The sequence below is a fragment of the Lepidochelys olivacea genome (assembly GCF_965140295.1).
Source record: "Lepidochelys olivacea isolate rLepOli2 genome assembly, chromosome: 26".
Classification (NCBI taxonomy): domain Eukaryota; kingdom Metazoa; phylum Chordata; order Testudines; family Cheloniidae; genus Lepidochelys; species Lepidochelys olivacea.
Window position 1 is genome coordinate 17,598,241 of NC_140436.1, and position 18,286 is coordinate 17,616,526.

Here is an 18,286-nt window from a genome sequence, read left to right on the forward strand (position 1 = left end):
TTATAGGACCCCTAGTCAGTGAAGCCCCGCCCCCTAATCAGGGCTCAGCTTCTCTCCCAGCACAAAGCCCCTACACATACAGATACTACCAATACAAAACCAAACACAGACAAATACCTCCTCCTCCAACAGAACTCCCACTCAAACTCCCCTGCTTACAGCTCTGTTTGCTAGCTCCTGTGCCGCTGTCTGACTGGCTGCTACCTTTATAGGACCCCTAGTCAGTGAAGCCCCGCCCCCAAATCAGGGCTCAGCTTCTCTCCCAGCACAAAGCCCCTACACATACACATACTACCAATACAAAACCCAACACACACAAATACCTTCTCCTCCAACAGAACTCCCACTCAAACTCCCCTGTTTACAGCTCTGTTTGCTAGCTCCTGTGCCGCTGCAGCTGTCTGTGCCGCTGCCTGACTGGCTGCTACCTTTATAGGACGCCTAGTCAGGAAAGCCCCGCCCCCTAATCAGGGCTCAGCTTCTCTCGCAGCACCGAGCCCCTCCAAGCCTCTACACATACAGATAATACCAATACAAAAACACACACAAATACCTTCTCCTCCAACAGAACTCCCACTCAAACTCCCCTGTTCACAGCTCTGTTTGCTAGCTCCTGTGCCGCTGCCTGACTGGCTGCTACCTTTATAGGACCCCTAGTCAGTGAAGCCCCGCCCCCTAATCAGGGCTCAGCTTCTCTCGCAGCACCTAGCCCCTCCAAGCCTCTACACATACATATACTACCAATACAAAACCAAACACACACAAATACCTTCTCCTCCAACAGAACTCCCACTCAAACTCCCCTGTTCACAGCTCTGTTTGCTAGCTCCTGAGCCGCTGTCTGACTGGCTGCTACCTTTATAGGACCCCTAGTCAGTGAAGCCCCGCCCCCTAATCAGGGCTCAGCTTCTCTCCCAGCACAAAGCCCTACACATACAGATACTACCAATACAAAACCAAACACACACAAATACCTTCTCCTCCAACAGAACTCCCACTCAAACTCCCCTGTTTACAGCTCTGTTTGCTAGCTCCTTTGCCGCTGCCTGACTGGCTGCTACCTTTATAGGACCCCTAGTCAGGGCTCAGCTTCTCTCCCAGCGCAAAGCCCCTGCACATACAGAAACTGACAATACAAATAAAAACACACACAAATACCTTCTCCTCCAACAGAACTCACACTCAAATTCCCCTGTTTACAGCACTGTTTGATATCTCCTGTGCCACTGCAGCTGTCTGTTCCGCTGCCTGACTGGCTGCTACCTTTATAGGAACCCTAGTCAGTGAAGCCCCGCCCCCTAATCAGGGCTCAGCTTCTCTCCAAGCACAAAGCCCCTTCAAACCAACACACATACAGATACTACCAATACAAAACCAAACACACACAAATATCATCTCCTCCAACAGAACTCCCACTCAAACTCCCCTGTTTACGGCTCTGTTTGCTAGCTCCTGTGCCGCTGCCTGACTGGCTGCTACCTTTATAGGACCCCTAGTCAGGGAAGCCCCGCCCCCTAATCAGGGCTCAGCTTCTCTCCCAGCACAAAGCCCCTCCAAGCCTCTACACATACAGATACTACCAAAGCAAAATCAAACACACAAATACCTTCTCCTCCAACAGAACTCCCACTCAAACTCCCCTGTTTACACCTCTGTTTGCTAGCTCCTGAGCCGCTGTCTGACTGGCTGCTACCTTTATAGGACCCCTAGTCAGTGAAGCCCCGCCCCCTAATCAGGGCTCAGCTTCTCTCCCAGCACAAAGCCCCTACACATACAGATACTACGAATACAAAACCAAACACACACAAATACCTTCTCCTCCAACAAAACTCCCACTCAAACTCCCCTGTTTACAGCTCTGTTTGCTAGCTCCTTTGCCGCTGCCTGACTGGCTGCTACCTTTATAGGACCCCTAGTCAGGGAAGCCCCGCCCCCTAATCAGGGGTCAGCTTCTCTCCCAGCACAAAGCCCCTACACATACAGATACTACCAATACAAAACCAAACACACACAAATACCTTCTCCTCCAACAGAACTCCCACTCAAACTCCCCTGTTTACAGCGCTGTTTGCTAGCTCCTGTGCCGCTGCAGCTGTCTGTGCCGCTGCCTGACTGGCTGCTACCTTTATAGGACCCCTACTCAGTGAAGCCCCGCCCCCTAATCAGGGCTCAGCTTCTCTCCCAGCACAAAGCCCCTCCAAGCCTCTACACATACAGATACTACCAATACAAAAACACACACACACAAATACCTTCTCCTCCAACAGAACTCCCACTCAAACTCCCCTGTTCACAGCTCTGTTTGCTAGCTCCTGTGCCGCTGCAGCTGTCTGTGCCGCTGCCTGACTGGCTGATACCTTTATAGGACCCCTAGTCAGTGAAGCCCCGCCCCCTAATCAGGGCTCAGCTTCTCTCCCAGCACAAAGCCCCTCCAAGCCTCTGCACATACAGATACTACCAATACAAAACCAAACACACACAAATACCTTCTCCTCCAACAGAACTCCCACTCTAAGTCCCCTGTTTACAGCTCTGTTTGCTAGCTCCTGTGCCGCTGCAGCTGTCTGTGCCGCTGCCTGACTGGCTGCTACCTTTATAGGACCCCTAGTCAGTGAAGCCCCGCCCCCTAATCAGGGCTCAGCTTCTCTCCCAGCACAAAGCCCCTCAAAGCCTCTACACATACAGATACTACCAATACAAAAACACACACACACAAATACCTTCTCCTCCAACAGAACTCCCACTCAAACTCGCCTGTTTACAGCTCAGTTTGCTAGCTCCTGTGCCGCTGCCTGACTGGCTCCTACCTTTATAGGACTCCTAGTCTGTGAAGCCCCGCTCCCTGATCAGGGCTCAGCTTCTCTCCCAGCACAAAGCCCCTCCAAGCCTCTACATATACAGATAATACCAATACAAAAAAACACACAAATACCTTCTCCTCCAACAGAACTCCCACTCAAACTGCCCTGTTTACAGCTCTGTTTGCTAGCTCCTGTGCCGCTGCCTGACTGGCTGCTACCTTTATAGGACCCCTAGTCAGTGAAGCCCCGCCCCCTAATCAGGGCTCAGCTTCTCTCCCAGCACAAAGCCCCTACACATACACATACTACCAATACAAAACCAAACACACACAAATACCTTCTCCTCCAACAGAACTCCCACTCAAACTCCCCTGTTTACAGCTCTGTTTGCTAGCTCCTGTGCCGCTGCAGCTGTCTGTGCCGCTGCCTGACTGGCTGCTACCTTTATAGGACGCCTAGTCAGGGAAGCCCCGCCCCCTAATCAGGGCTCAGCTTCTCTCGCAGCACCGAGCCCCTCCAAGCCTCTACACATACAGATAATACCAATACAAAAACACACACAAATACCTTCTCCTCCAACAGAACTCCCACTCAAACTCCCCTGTTCACAGCTCTGTTTGCTAGCTCCTGTGTCGCTGCCTGACTGGCTGCTACCTTTATAGGACCCCTAGTCAGTGAATCCCCGCCCCCTAATCAGGGCTCAGCTTCTCTCGCAGCACCTAGCCCCTCCAAGCCTCTACACATACAGATACTACCAATACAAAACCAAACACACACAAATACCATCTCCTCCAACAGAACTCACACTCAAATTCCCCTGTTTACAGCACTGTTTGATATCTCCTGTGCCACTGCAGCTGTCTGTTCCGCTGCCTGACTGGCTGCTACCTTTATAGGAACCCTAGTCAGTGAAGCCCCGCCCCCTAATCAGGGCTCAGCTTCTCTCCAAGCACAAAGCCCCTTCAAACCAACACACATACAGATACTACCAATACAAAACCAAACACACACAAATACCATCTCCTCCAACAGAACTCCCACTCAAACTCCCCTGTTTACAGCTCTGTTTGCTAGCTCCTGTGCCGCTGCCTGACTGGCTGCTACCTTTATAGGACCCCTAGTCAGGGAAGCCCCGCCCCCTAATCAGGGCTCAGCTTCTCTCCCAGCACAAAGCCCCTCCAAGCCTCTACACATACAGATACTACCAAAGCAAAACCAAACACACAAATACCTTCTCCTCCAACAGAACTCCCACTCAAACTCCCCTGTTTACAGCTCTGTTTGCTAGCTCCTGAGCCGCTGTCTGACTGGCTGCTACCTTTATAAGACCCCTAGTCAGTGAAGCCCCGCCCCCTAATCAGGGCTCAGCTTCTCTCCCAGCACAAAGCCCCTACACATACAGATACTACCAATACAAAACCAAACACACACAAATACCTTCTCCTCCAACAGAACTCCCACTCAAACTCCCCTGTTTACAGCTCTGTTTGCTAGCTCCTTTGCCGCTGCCTGACTGGCTGCTACCTTTATAGGACCCCTAGTCAGGGAAGCCCCGCCCCCTAATCAGGGGTCAGCTTCTCTCCCAGCACAAAGTCCCTACACATACAGATACTACCAATACAAAACCAAACACACACAAATACCTTCTCCTCCAACAGAACTCCCACTCAAACTCCCCTGTTCACAGCTCTGTTTGCTAGCTCCTGTGCCGCTGCAGCTGTCTGTGCCGCTGCCTGACTGGCTGCTACCTTTATAGGACCCCTAGTCAGTGAAGCCCCGCCCCCTAATCAGGGCTCAGCTTCTCTCCAAGCACAAAGCCCCTTCAAACCAATACACATACAGATACTACCAATACAAAACCAAACACACACAAATACCATCTCCTCCAACAGAACTCCCACTCAAACTCCCCTGTTTACAGCGCTGTTTGCTAGCTCCTGTGCCGCTGCAGCTGTCTGTGCCGCTGCCTGACTGGCTGCTACCTTTATAGGACCCCTAGTCAGTGAAGCCCCGCCCCCTAATCAGGGCTCAGCTTCTCTCCCAGCACAAAGCCCCTACACATACAGATACTACCAATACAAAACCAAACACAGACAAATACCTCCTCCACCAACAGAACTCCCACTCAAACTCCCCTGCTTACAGCTCTGTTTGCTAGCTCCTGTGCCGCTGTCTGACTGGCTGCTACCTTTATAGGACCCCTAGTCAGTGAAGCCCCGCCCCCAAATCAGGGCTCAGCTTCTCTCCCAGCACAAAGCCCCTACACATACACATACTACCAATACAAAACCCAACACACACAAATACCTTCTCCTCCAACAGAACTCCCACTCAAACTCCCCTGTTTACGGCTCTGTTTGCTAGCTCCTGTGCCGCTGCCTGACTGGCTGCTACCTTTATAGGACCCCTAGTCAGGACTCAGCTTCTCTCCCAGCGCAAAGCCCCTGCACATACAGAAACTGACAATACAAATAAAAACACACACAAATACCTTCTCCTCCAACAGAACTCACACTCAAATTCCCCTGTTTACAGCACTGTTTGATATCTCCTGTGCCACTGCAGCTGTCTGTTCCGCTGCCTGACTGGCTGCTACCTTTATAGGAACCCTAGTCAGTGAAGCCCCGCCCCCTAATCAGGGCTCAGCTTCTCTCCAAGCACAAAGCCCCTTCAAACCAACACACATACAGATACTACCAATACAAAACCAAACACACACAAATATCATCTCCTCCAACAGAACTCCCACTCAAACTCCCCTGTTTACGGCTCTGTTTGCTAGCTCCTGTGCCGCTGCCTGACTGGCTGCTACCTTTATAGGACCCCTAGTCAGGGAAGCCCCGCCCCCTAATCAGGGCTCAGCTTCTCTCCCAGCACAAAGCCCCTCCAAGCCTCTACACATACAGATACTACCAAAGCAAAATCAAACACACAAATACCTTCTCCTCCAACAGAACTCCCACTCAAACTCCCCTGTTTACACCTCTGTTTGCTAGCTCCTGAGCCGCTGTCTGACTGGCTGCTACCTTTATAGGACCCCTAGTCAGTGAAGCCCCGCCCCCTAATCAGGGCTCAGCTTCTCTCCCAGCACAAAGCCCCTACACATACAGATACTACGAATACAAAACCAAACACACACAAATACCTTCTCCTCCAACAAAACTCCCACTCAAACTCCCCTGTTTACAGCTCTGTTTGCTAGCTCCTTTGCCGCTGCCTGACTGGCTGCTACCTTTATAGGACCCTTAGTCAGGGAAGCCCCGCCCCCTAATCAGGGGTCAGCTTCTCTCCCAGCACAAAGCCCCTACACATACAGATACTACCAATACAAAACCAAACACACACAAATACCTTCTCCTCCAACAGAACTCCCACTCAAATTCCCCTGTTTACAGCTCTGTTTGATAGCTCCTGTGCCACTGCAGCTGTCTGTTCCGCTGCCTGACTGGCTGCTAGCTTTATAGGAACCCTAGTCAGTGAAGCCCCGCCCCCTAATCAGGGCTCAGCTTCTCTCCCAGCACAAAGCCCCTACACATACAGATACTACCAATACAAAACCAAACACACACAAATACCTTCTCCTCCAACAGAACTCCCACTCAAACTCCCCTGTTCACAGCGCTGTTTGCTAGCTCCTGTGCCGCTGCAGCTGTCTGTGCCGCTGCCTGACTGGCTGATACCTTTATAGGACCCCTAGTCAGTGAAGCCCCGCCCCCTAATCAGGGCTCAGCTTCTCTCCCAGCACAAAGCCCCTCCAAGCCTCTGCACATACAGATACTACCAATACAAAACCAAACACACACAAATACCTTCTCCTCCAACAGAACTCCCACTCTAAGTCCCCTGTTTACAGCTCTGTTTGCTAGCTCCTGTGCCGCTGCAGCTGTCTGTGCCGCTGCCTGACTGGCTGCTACCTTTATAGGACCCCTAGTCAGTGAAGCCCCGCCCCCTAATCAGGGCTCAGCTTCTCTCCCAGCACAAAGCCCCTCAAAGCCTCTACACATACAGATACTACCAATACAAAAACACACACACACAAATACCTTCTCCTCCAACAGAACTCCCACTCAAACTCGCCTGTTTACAGCTCAGTTTGCTAGCTCCTGTGCCGCTGCCTGACTGGCTCCTACCTTTATAGGACCCCTAGTCTGTGAAGCCCCGCTCCCTGATCAGGGCTCAGCTTCTCTCCCAGCACAAAGCCCCTCCAAGCCTCTACATATACAGATAATACCAATACAAAAAAACACACAAATACCTTCTCCTCCAACAGAACTCCCACTCAAACTGCCCTGTTTACAGCTCTGTTTGCTAGCTCCTGTGCCGCTGCCTGACTGGCTGCTACCTTTATAGGACCCCTAGTCAGTGAAGCCCCGCCCCCTAATCAGGGCTCAGCTTCTCTCCCAGCACAAAGCCCCTACACATACACATACTACCAATACAAAACCAAACACACACAAATACCTTCTCCTCCAACAGAACTCCCACTCAAACTCCCCTGTTTACAGCTCTGTTTGCTAGCTCCTGTGCCGCTGCAGCTGTCTGTGCCGCTGCCTGACTGGCTGCTACCTTTATAGGACGCCTAGTCAGGGAAGCCCCGCCCCCTAATCAGGGCTCAGCTTCTCTCGCAGCACCGAGCCCCTCCAAGCCTCTACACATACAGATAATACCAATACAAAAACACACACAAATACCTTCTCCTCCAACAGAACTCCCACTCAAACTCCCCTGTTCACAGCTCTGTTTGCTAGCTCCTGTGTCGCTGCCTGACTGGCTGCTACCTTTATAGGACCCCTAGTCAGTGAAGCCCCGCCCCCTAATCAGGGCTCAGCTTCTCTCGCAGCACCTAGCCCCTCCAAGCCTCTACACATACAGATACTACCAATACAAAACCAAACACACACAAATACCATCTCCTCCAACAGAACTCACACTCAAATTCCCCTGTTTACAGCACTGTTTGATATCTCCTGTGCCACTGCAGCTGTCTGTTCCGCTGCCTGACTGGCTGCTACCTTTATAGGAACCCTAGTCAGTGAAGCCCCGCCCCCTAATCAGGGCTCAGCTTCTCTCCAAGCACAAAGCCCCTTCAAACCAACACACATACAGATACTACCAATACAAAACCAAACACACACAAATACCATCTCCTCCAACAGAACTCCCACTCAAACTCCCCTGTTTACAGCTCTGTTTGCTAGCTCCTGTGCCGCTGCCTGACTGGCTGCTACCTTTATAGGACCCCTAGTCAGGGAAGCCCCGCCCCCTAATCAGGGCTCAGCTTCTCTCCCAGCACAAAGCCCCTCCAAGCCTCTACACATACAGATACTACCAAAGCAAAACCAAACACACAAATACCTTCTCCTCCAACAGAACTCCCACTCAAACTCCCCTGTTTACAGCTCTGTTTGCTAGCTCCTGAGCCGCTGTCTGACTGGCTGCTACCTTTATAGGACCCCTAGTCAGTGAAGCCCCGCCCCCTAATCAGGGCTCAGCTTCTCTCCCAGCACAAAGCCCCTACACATACAGATACTACCAATACAAAACCAAACACACACAAATACCTTCTCCTCCAACAGAACTCCCACTCAAACTCCCCTGTTTACAGCTCTGTTTGCTAGCTCCTTTGCCGCTGCCTGACTGGCTGCTACCTTTATAGGACCCCTAGTCAGGGAAGCCCCGCCCCCTAATCAGGGGTCAGCTTCTCTCCCAGCACAAAGTCCCTACACATACAGATACTACCAATACAAAACCAAACACACACAAATACCTTCTCCTCCAACAGAACTCCCACTCAAACTCCCCTGTTCACAGCTCTGTTTGCTAGCTCCTGTGCCGCTGCAGCTGTCTGTGCCGCTGCCTGACTGGCTGCTACCTTTATAGGACCCCTAGTCAGTGAAGCCCCGCCCCCTAATCAGGGCTCAGCTTCTCTCCAAGCACAAAGCCCCTTCAAACCAATACACATACAGATACTACCAATACAAAACCAAACACACACAAATACCATCTCCTCCAACAGAACTCCCACTCAAACTCCCCTGTTTACAGCGCTGTTTGCTAGCTCCTGTGCCGCTGCAGCTGTCTGTGCCGCTGCCTGACTGGCTGCTACCTTTATAGGACCCCTAGTCAGTGAAGCCCCGCCCCCTAATCAGGGCTCAGCTTCTCTCCCAGCACAAAGCCCCTACACATACAGATACTACCAATACAAAACCAAACACAGACAAATACCTCCTCCACCAACAGAACTCCCACTCAAACTCCCCTGCTTACAGCTCTGTTTGCTAGCTCCTGTGCCGCTGTCTGACTGGCTGCTACCTTTATAGGACCCCTAGTCAGTGAAGCCCCGCCCCCAAATCAGGGCTCAGCTTCTCTCCCAGCACAAAGCCCCTACACATACACATACTACCAATACAAAACCCAACACACACAAATACCTTCTCCTCCAACAGAACTCCCACTCAAACTCCCCTGTTTACAGCTCTGTTTGCTAGCTCCTGTGCCGCTGCAGCTGTCTGTTCCGCTGCCTGACTGGCTGCTACCTTTATAGGACCCCTAGTCAGTGAAGCCCCGCCCCCTAATCAGGGCTCAGCTTCTCTCCCAGCACAAAGCCCCTCCAAGCCTCTACACATACAGATACTACCAATACAAAAACACACACACACAAATACCTTCTCCTCCAACAGAACTCCCACTCAAACTCCCCTGTTCACAGCTCTGTTTGCTAGCTCCTGTGCCGCTGCAGCTGTCTGTGCCGCTGCCTGACTGGCTGAACCTTTATAGGACCCCTAGTCAGTGAAGCCCCGCCCCCTAATCAGGGCTCAGCTTCTCTCCCAGCACAAAGCCCCTCCAAGCCTCTGCACATACAGATACTACCAATACAAAACCAAACACACACAAATACCTTCTCCTCCAACAGAACTCCCACTCTAAGTCCCCTGTTTACAGCTCTGTTTGCTAGCTCCTGTGCCGCTGCAGCTGTCTGTGCCGCTGCCTGACTGGCTGCTACCTTTATAGGACCCCTAGTCAGTGAAGCCCCGCCCCCTAATCAGGGCTCAGCTTCTCTCCCAGCACAAAGCCCCTCAAAGCCTCTACACATACAGATACTACCAATACAAAAACACACACACACAAATACCTTCTCCTCCAACAGAACTCCCACTCAAACTCGCCTGTTTACAGCTCAGTTTGCTAGCTCCTGTGCCGCTGCCTGACTGGCTCCTACCTTTATAGGACCCCTAGTCTGTGAAGCCCCGCTCCCTGATCAGGGCTCAGCTTCTCTCCCAGCACAAAGCCCCTCCAAGCCTCTACATATACAGATACTACCAATACAAAAAAACACACAAATACCTTCTCCTCCAACAGAACTCCCACTCAAACTGCCCTGTTTACAGCTCTGTTTGCTAGCTCCTGTGCCGCTGCCTGACTGGCTGCTACCTTTATAGGACCCCTAGTCAGTGAAGCCCCGCCCCCTAATCAGGGCTCAGCTTCTCTCCCAGCACAAAGCCCCTACACATACACATACTACCAATACAAAACCAAACACACACAAATACCTTCTCCTCCAACAGAACTCCCACTCAAACTCCCCTGTTTACAGCTCTGTTTGCTAGCTCCTGTGCCGCTGCCTGACTGGCTGCTACCTTTATAGGACCCCTAGTCAGTGAAGCCCCGCCCCCTAATCAGGGCTCAGCTTCTCTCCCAGCACAAAGCCCCTCCAAGCCTCTACACATACAGATACTACCAATACAAAACCAAACACACACAAATACCTTCTCCTCCAACAGAACTCCCACTCAAACTCCCCTGTTTAGAGCTCTGTTTGCTAGCTCCTGTGCCGCTGCAGCTGTCTGTGCCGCTGCCTGACTGGCTGCCACCTTTATAGGACCGCTAGTCAGTGAAGCTCCGCCCCCTAATCAGGGCTCAGCTTCTCTCCCAGCACAAAGCCCCTCAAAGCCTCTACACATACAGATACTACCAATACAAAAACACACACACACAAATACCTTCTCCTCCAACAGAACTCCCACTCAAACTCCCCTGTTCACAGCTCTGTTTGCTAGCTCCTGAGCCGCTGTCTGACTGGCTGCTACCTTTATAGGACCCCTAGTCAGTGAAGCCCCGCCCCCTAATCAGGGCTCAGCTTCTCTCCCAGCACAAACCCCCAACACATACAGATACTACCAATACAAAACCAAACACACACAAATACCTTCTCCTCCAACAGAACTCCCAGTCAAACTCCCCTGTTTACAGCTCTGTTTGCTAGCTCCTGTGCCGCTGCAGCTGTCTGTGCCGCTGCCTGACTGGCTGCTACCTTTATAGGACGCCTAGTCAGGGAAGCCCCGCCCCCTAATCAGGGCTCAGCTTCTCTCGCAGCACCGAGCCCCTCCAAGCCTCTACACATACAGATAATACCAATACAAAAACACACACAAATACCTTCTCCTCCAACAGAACTCCCACTCAAACTCCCCTGTTCACAGCTCTGTTTGCTAGCTCCTGTGCCGCTGCCTGACTGGCTGCTACCTTTATAGGACCCCTAGTCAGTGAAGCCCCGCCCCCTAATCAGGGCTCAGCTTCTCTCGCAGCACCTAGCCCCTCCAAGCCTCTACACATACATATACTACCAATACAAAACCAAACACACACAAATACCTTCTCCTCCAACAGAACTCCCACTCAAACTCCCCTGTTCACAGCTCTGTTTGCTAGCTCCTGAGCCGCTGTCTGACTGGCTGCTACCTTTATAGGACCCCTAGTCAGTGAAGCCCCGCCCCCTAATCAGGGCTCAGCTTCTCTCCCAGCACAAAGCCCCTACACATACAGATACTACCAATACAAAACCAAACACACACAAATACCTTCTCCTCCAACAGAACTCCCACTCAAACTCCCCTGTTTACAGCTCTGTTTGCTAGCTCCTTTGCCGCTGCCTGACGGGCTGCTACCTTTATAGGACCCCTAGTCAGGGCTCAGCTTCTCTCCCAGCGCAAAGCCCCTGCACATACAGAAACTGACAATACAAATAAAAACACACACAAATACCTTCTCCTCCAACAGAACTCACACTCAAATTCCCCTGTTTACAGCACTGTTTGATATCTCCTGTGCCACTGCAGCTGTCTGTTCCGCTGCCTGACTGGCTGCTACCTTTATAGGAACCCTAGTCAGTGAAGCCCCGCCCCCTAATCAGGGCTCAGCTTCTCTCCCAGCACAAAGCCCCTACACATACAGATACTACGAATACAAAACCAAACACACACAAATACCTTCTCCTCCAACAAAACTCCCACTCAAACTCCCCTGTTTACAGCTCTGTTTGCTAGCTCCTTTGCCGCTGCCTGACTGGCTGCTACCTTTATAGGACCCCTAGTCAGGGAAGCCCCGCCCCCTAATCAGGGGTCAGCTTCTCTCCCAGCACAAAGCCCCTACACATACAGATACTACCAATACAAAACCAAACACACACAAATACCTTCTCCTCCAACAGAACTCCCACTCAAATTCCCCTGTTTACAGCTCTGTTTGATAGCTCCTGTGCCACTGCAGCTGTCTGTTCCGCTGCCTGACTGGCTGCTAGCTTTATAGGAACCCTAGTCAGTGAAGCCCCGCCCCCTAATCAGGGCTCAGCTTCTCTCCAAGCACAAAGCCCCTTCAAACCAATACACATACAGATACTACCAATACAAAACCAAACACACACAAATACCATCTCCTCCAACAGAACTCCCACTCAAACTCCCCTGTTTACAGCTCTGTTTGCTAGCTCCTGTGCCGCTGCAGCTGTCTGTGCCGATGCCTGACTGGCTGCTACCTTTATAGGACACCTAGTCAGTGAAGCCCCGCCCCCTAATCAGGGCTCAGCTTCTCTCCCAGCACAAAGCCCCTACACATACAGATACTACCAATACAAAACCAAACACACACAAATACCTTCTCCTCCAACAGAACTCCCACTCAAACTCCCCTGTTTACAGCTCTGTTTGCTAGCTCCTGTGCCGCTGCCTGACTGGCTGCTACCTTTATAGGACCCCAAGTCAGTGAAGCCCCGCCCCCTAATCAGGGCTCAGCTTCTCTCCCAGCACAAAGCCCCTCCAAGCCTCTACACATACAGATACTACCAATACAAAACCAAACACAGACAAATACCTCCTCCTCCAACAGAACTCCCACTCAAACTCCCCTGCTTACAGCTCTGTTTGCTAGCTCCTGTGCCGCTGTCTGACTGGCTGCCATCTTTATAGGACCCCTAGTCAGTGAAGCCCCGCCCCCAAATCAGGGCTCAGCTTCTCTCCCACCACAAAGCCCCTACACATACACATACTACCAATACAAAACCCAACACACACAAATACCTTCTCCTCCAACAGAACTCCCACACAAACTCCCCTGTTTACAGCTCTGTTTGCTAGCTCCTGTGCCGCTGCAGCTGTCTGTTCCGCTGCCTGACTGGCTGCTACCTTTATAGTACCCCTAGTCAGTGAAGCCCCGCCCCTAATCAGGGCTCAGCTTCTCTCCCAGCACAAAGCCCCTCCAAGCCTCTACACATACAGATACTACCAATACAAAAACACACACACACAAATACCTTCTCCTCCAACAGAACTCCCACTCAAACTCCCCTGTTCACAGCGCTGTTTGCTAGCTCCTGTGCCGCTGCAGCTGTCTGTGCCGCTGCCTGACTGGCTGATACCTTTATAGGACCCCTAGTCAGTGAAGCCCCGCCCCCTAATCAGGGCTCAGCTTCTCTGCCAGCACAAAGCCCCTCCAAGCCTCTGCACATACAGATACTACCAATGCAAAACCAAATACACACAAATACCTTCTCCTCCAACAGAACTCCCTCTCAAACTCCCCTGTTTACAGCTCTGTTTGCTACCTCCTGTGCCGCTGCAGCTGTCTGTGCCGCTGCCTGACTGGCTGCCACCTTTATAGGACCGCTAGTCAGTGAAGCCCCGCCCCCTAATCAGGGCTCAGCTTCTCTCCCAGCACAAAGCCCCTCAAAGCCTCTACACATACAGATACTACCAATACAATAACACACACACACAAATACCTTCTCCTCCAACAGAACTCCCACTCAAACTCCCCTGTTCACAGCTCTGTTTGCTAGCTCCTGAGCCGCTGTCTGACTGGCTGCTACCTTTATAGGACCCCTAGTCAGTGAAGCCCCGCCCCCTAATCAGGGCTCAGCTTCTCTCCCAGCACAAAGCCCCTACACATACAGATACTACCAATACAAAACCAAACACACACAAATACCTTCTCCTCCAACAGAACTCCCACTGAAACTCCCCTGTTTACAGCTCTGTTTGCTCGCTCCTTTGCCGCTGCCTGACTGGCTGCTACCTTTATAGGACCCCTAGTCAGGGCTCAGCTTGTCTCCCAGCACAAAGCCCCTGCAGATACAGATACTGACAATACAAATAAAAACACACACAAATACCTTCTCCTCCAACAGAACTCCCACTCAAATTCCCCTGTTTACAGCACTGTTTGATAGCTCCTGTGCCACTGCAGCTGTCTGTTCCGCTGCCTGACTGGCTGCTACCTTTATAGGACCCCTAGTCAGTGAAGCCCCGCCCCCAAATCAGGGCTCAGCTTCTCTCCCAGCACAAAGCCCCTACACATACAGATACTACCAATACAAAACCAAACACACATAAATACCTTCTCCTCCAACAGAACTCCCACTCAAACTCCCCTGTTTACAGGTCTGTTTGCTAGCTCCTGTGCCGCTGCAGCTGTCTGTGCTGATGCCTGACTGGCTGCTACCTTTATAGGACCCCTCGTCAGTGAAGCCCCGCCCCTTAATCAGGGCTCAGCTTCCCTCCCAGCACAAAGCCCCTCCAAGCCTCTACACATACAGATACTACCAATACAAAACCAAACACACACAAATACCTTCTCCTCCAACAGAACTCCCATTCAAACTCCCCTGTTTACAGCTCTGTTTGCTAGCTCATGTGCCGCTGCCTGACTGGCTGCTACCTTTATAGGACCCCTAGTCAGTGAAGCCCCGCCCCCTAATCAGGGCTCAGCTTCTCTCCCAGCACAAAGCCCCTACACATACAGATACTACCAATACAAAACCAAACACACACAAATACCTTCTCCTCCAACAGAACTCCCACTCAAACTCCCCTGTTTACAGCTCTGTTTCCTAGCTCCTGTGCCGCTGCCTGACTGGCTGCTACCTTTATAGGACCCCAAGTCAGTGAAGCCCCGCCCCCTAATCAGGGCTCAGCTTCTCTCCCAGCACAAAGCCCCTCCAAGCCTCTACACATACAGATACTACCAATACAAAACCAAACACAGACAAATACCTCCTCCTCCAACAGAACTCCCACTCAAACTCCCCTGCTTACAGCTCTGTTTGCTAGCTCCCGTGCCGCTGTCTGACTGGCTGCTACCTTTATAGGACCCCTAGTCAGTGAAGCCCCGCCCCCAAATCAGGGCTCAGCTTCTCTCCCAGCACAAAGCCCCTACACATACAGATACTACCAATACAAAACCAAACACACACAAATACCTTCTCCTTCAACAGAACTCCCACTCAAACTCCCCTGTTTACAGCTCCGTTTGCTAGCTCCTGTGCCGCTGCAGCTGTCTGTGCCGCTGCCTGACTGACTGCTACCTTTATAGGACCCCTAGTCAGTGAAGCCCCGCCCCCTAATCAGGGCTCAACTTCTCTCCCAGCACAAAGCCCCTTCAAACCTCTATACATACAGATACTACCAATACAAAAACACACACAAATACCTTCTCCTCCAACAGAACTCCCACTCAAACTCCCCTGTTTACAGCTCTGTTTGCTAGCTCCTGTGCCGCTGCCTGACTGGCTGCTACCTTTATAGGACCCCTAGTCAGGGAAGCCACGCCCCCTAATCAGGGCTCAGCTTCTCTCCCAGCACAAAGCCCCTGCACATACAGATACTGACAATACAAAACCAAACACACACAAATACCTTCTCCTCCAACAGAACTCCCACTCAAACTCCCCTGTTCACAGCTCTGTTTGCTAGCTCCTGTGCCGCTGCCTGACTGGCTGCTACCTTTATAGGACCCCTAGTCAGTGAAGCCCCGCCCCCTAATCAGGGCTCAGCTTCTCTCGCAGCACCTAGCCCCTCCAAGCCTCTACACATACAGATACTACCAATACAAAACCAAACACACACAAATACCTTCTCCTCCAACAGAACTCCCACTCAAACTCCCCTGTTCACAGCTCTGTTTGCTAGCTCCTGTGCCGCTGCCTGACTGGCTGCTACCTTTATAGGACCCCTAGTCAGTGAAGCCCCGCCCCCTAATCAGGGCTCAGCTTCTCTCCCAGCACAAAGCCCCTCCAAGCCTCTACACATACAGATACTACCAAAGCAAAACCAAACACACACAAATACCCTCTCCTCCAACAGAACTCCCACTCAAACTCCCCTATTCACAGCTCTGTTTGTGAGCTCCTGTGCCGCTGCCTGACTGGCTGCTACCTTCATAGGACCCCTAGTCAGTGAAGCCCCGCCCCCTAATCAGGGCTCAGCTTCTCTCCCAGCACAAAGCCCCTACACATACAGATACTACCAATACAAAACCAAACACACACAAATACCTTCTCCTCCAACAGAACTCCCACTCAAACTCCCCTGTTTACAGCTCTGTTTGCTAGCTCCTTTGCCGCTGCCTGACTGGCTGCTACCTTTATAGGACCCCTAGTCAGGGCTCAGCTTCTCTCCCAGCACAAAGCCCCTGCACATACAGATACTGACAATACAAATAAAAACACACACAAATACCTTCTCCTCCAACAGAACTCCCAGTCAAATTCCCCTGTTTACAGCACTGTTTGATAGCTCCTGTGCCACTGCAGCTGTCTGTTCCGCTGCCTGACTGGCTGCTACCTTTATAGGACCCCTAGTCAGTGAAGCCCCGCCCCCAAATCATGGCTCAGCTTCTCTCCCAGCACAAAGCCCCTACACATACAGATACTACCAATACAAAACCAAACACACACAAATACCTTCTCCTCCAACAGAACTCCCATTCAAACTCCCCTGTTTACAGCTCTGTTTGCTAGCTCATGTGCCGCTGCCTGACTGGCTGCTACCTTTATAGGACCCCTAGTCAGTGAAGCCCCGCCCCCAAATCATGGCTCAGCTTCTCTCCCAGCACAAAGCCCCTACACATACAGATACTACCAATACAAAACCAAACACACACAAATACCTTCTCCTCCAACAGAACTCCCATTCAAACTCCCCTGTTTACAGCTCTGTTTGCTAGCTCATGTGCCGCTGTCTGACTGGCTGCTACCTTTATAGGACCCCTAGTCAGTGAAGCCCCGCCCCCAAATCAGGGCTCAGCTTCTCTCCCAGCACAAAGCCCCTACACATACAGATACTACCAATACAAAACCAAACACACACAAATACCTTCTCCTCCAACAGAACTCCCACTCAAACTCCCCTGTTTACAGCTCTGTTTGCTAGCTCCTGTGCCGCTGCAGCTGTCTGTGCCGCTGCCTGACTGGCTGCTACCTTTATAGGACCCCTAGTCAGTGAAGCCCCGCCCCCTAATCAGGGCTCAACTTCTCTCCCAGCACAAAGCCCCTACACATACAGATACTACCAATACAAAACCAAACACACACAAATACCTTCTCCTCCAACAGAACTCCCACTGAAACTCCCCTGTTTACAGCTCTGTTTGCTCGCTCCTTTGCCGCTGCCTGACTGGCTGCTACCTTTATAGGACCCCTAGTCAGGGCTCAGCTTCTCTCCCAGCACAAAGCCCCTACACATACAGATACTACCAATACAAAACCAAACACACACAAATACCTTCTCCTCCAACAGAACTCCCATTCAAACTCCCCTGTTTACAGCTCTGTTTGCTAGCTCATGTGCCGCTGCCTGACTGGCTGCTACCTTTATAGGACCCCTAGTCAGTGAAGCCCCGCCCCCTAATCAGGGCTCAGCTTCTCTCCCAGCACAAAGCCCCTCAAAGCCTCTACACATACAGATACTACCAATACAAAAACACACACACACAAATACCTTCTCCTCCAACAGATCTCCCACTCAAACTCCCCTGTTCACAGCTCTGTTTGCTAGCTCCTGTGCCGCTGCAGCTGTCTGTGCCGCTGCCTGACTGGCTGATACCTTTATAGGACCCCTAGTCAGTGAAGCCCCGCCCCCTAATCAGGGCTCAGCTTCTCTGCCAGCACAAAGCCCCTCCAAGCCTCTGCACATACAGATACTACCAATGCAAAACCAAATACACACAAATACCTTCTCCTCCAACAGAACTCCCTCTCAAACTCCCCTGTTTACAGCTCTGTTTGCTACCTCCTGTGCCGCTGCAGCTGTCTGTGCCGCTGCCTGACTGGCTGCCACCTTTATAGGACCGCTAGTCAGTGAAGCCCCGCCCCCTAATCAGGGCTCAGCTTCTCTCCCAGCACAAAGCCCCTCAAAGCCTCTACACATACAGATACT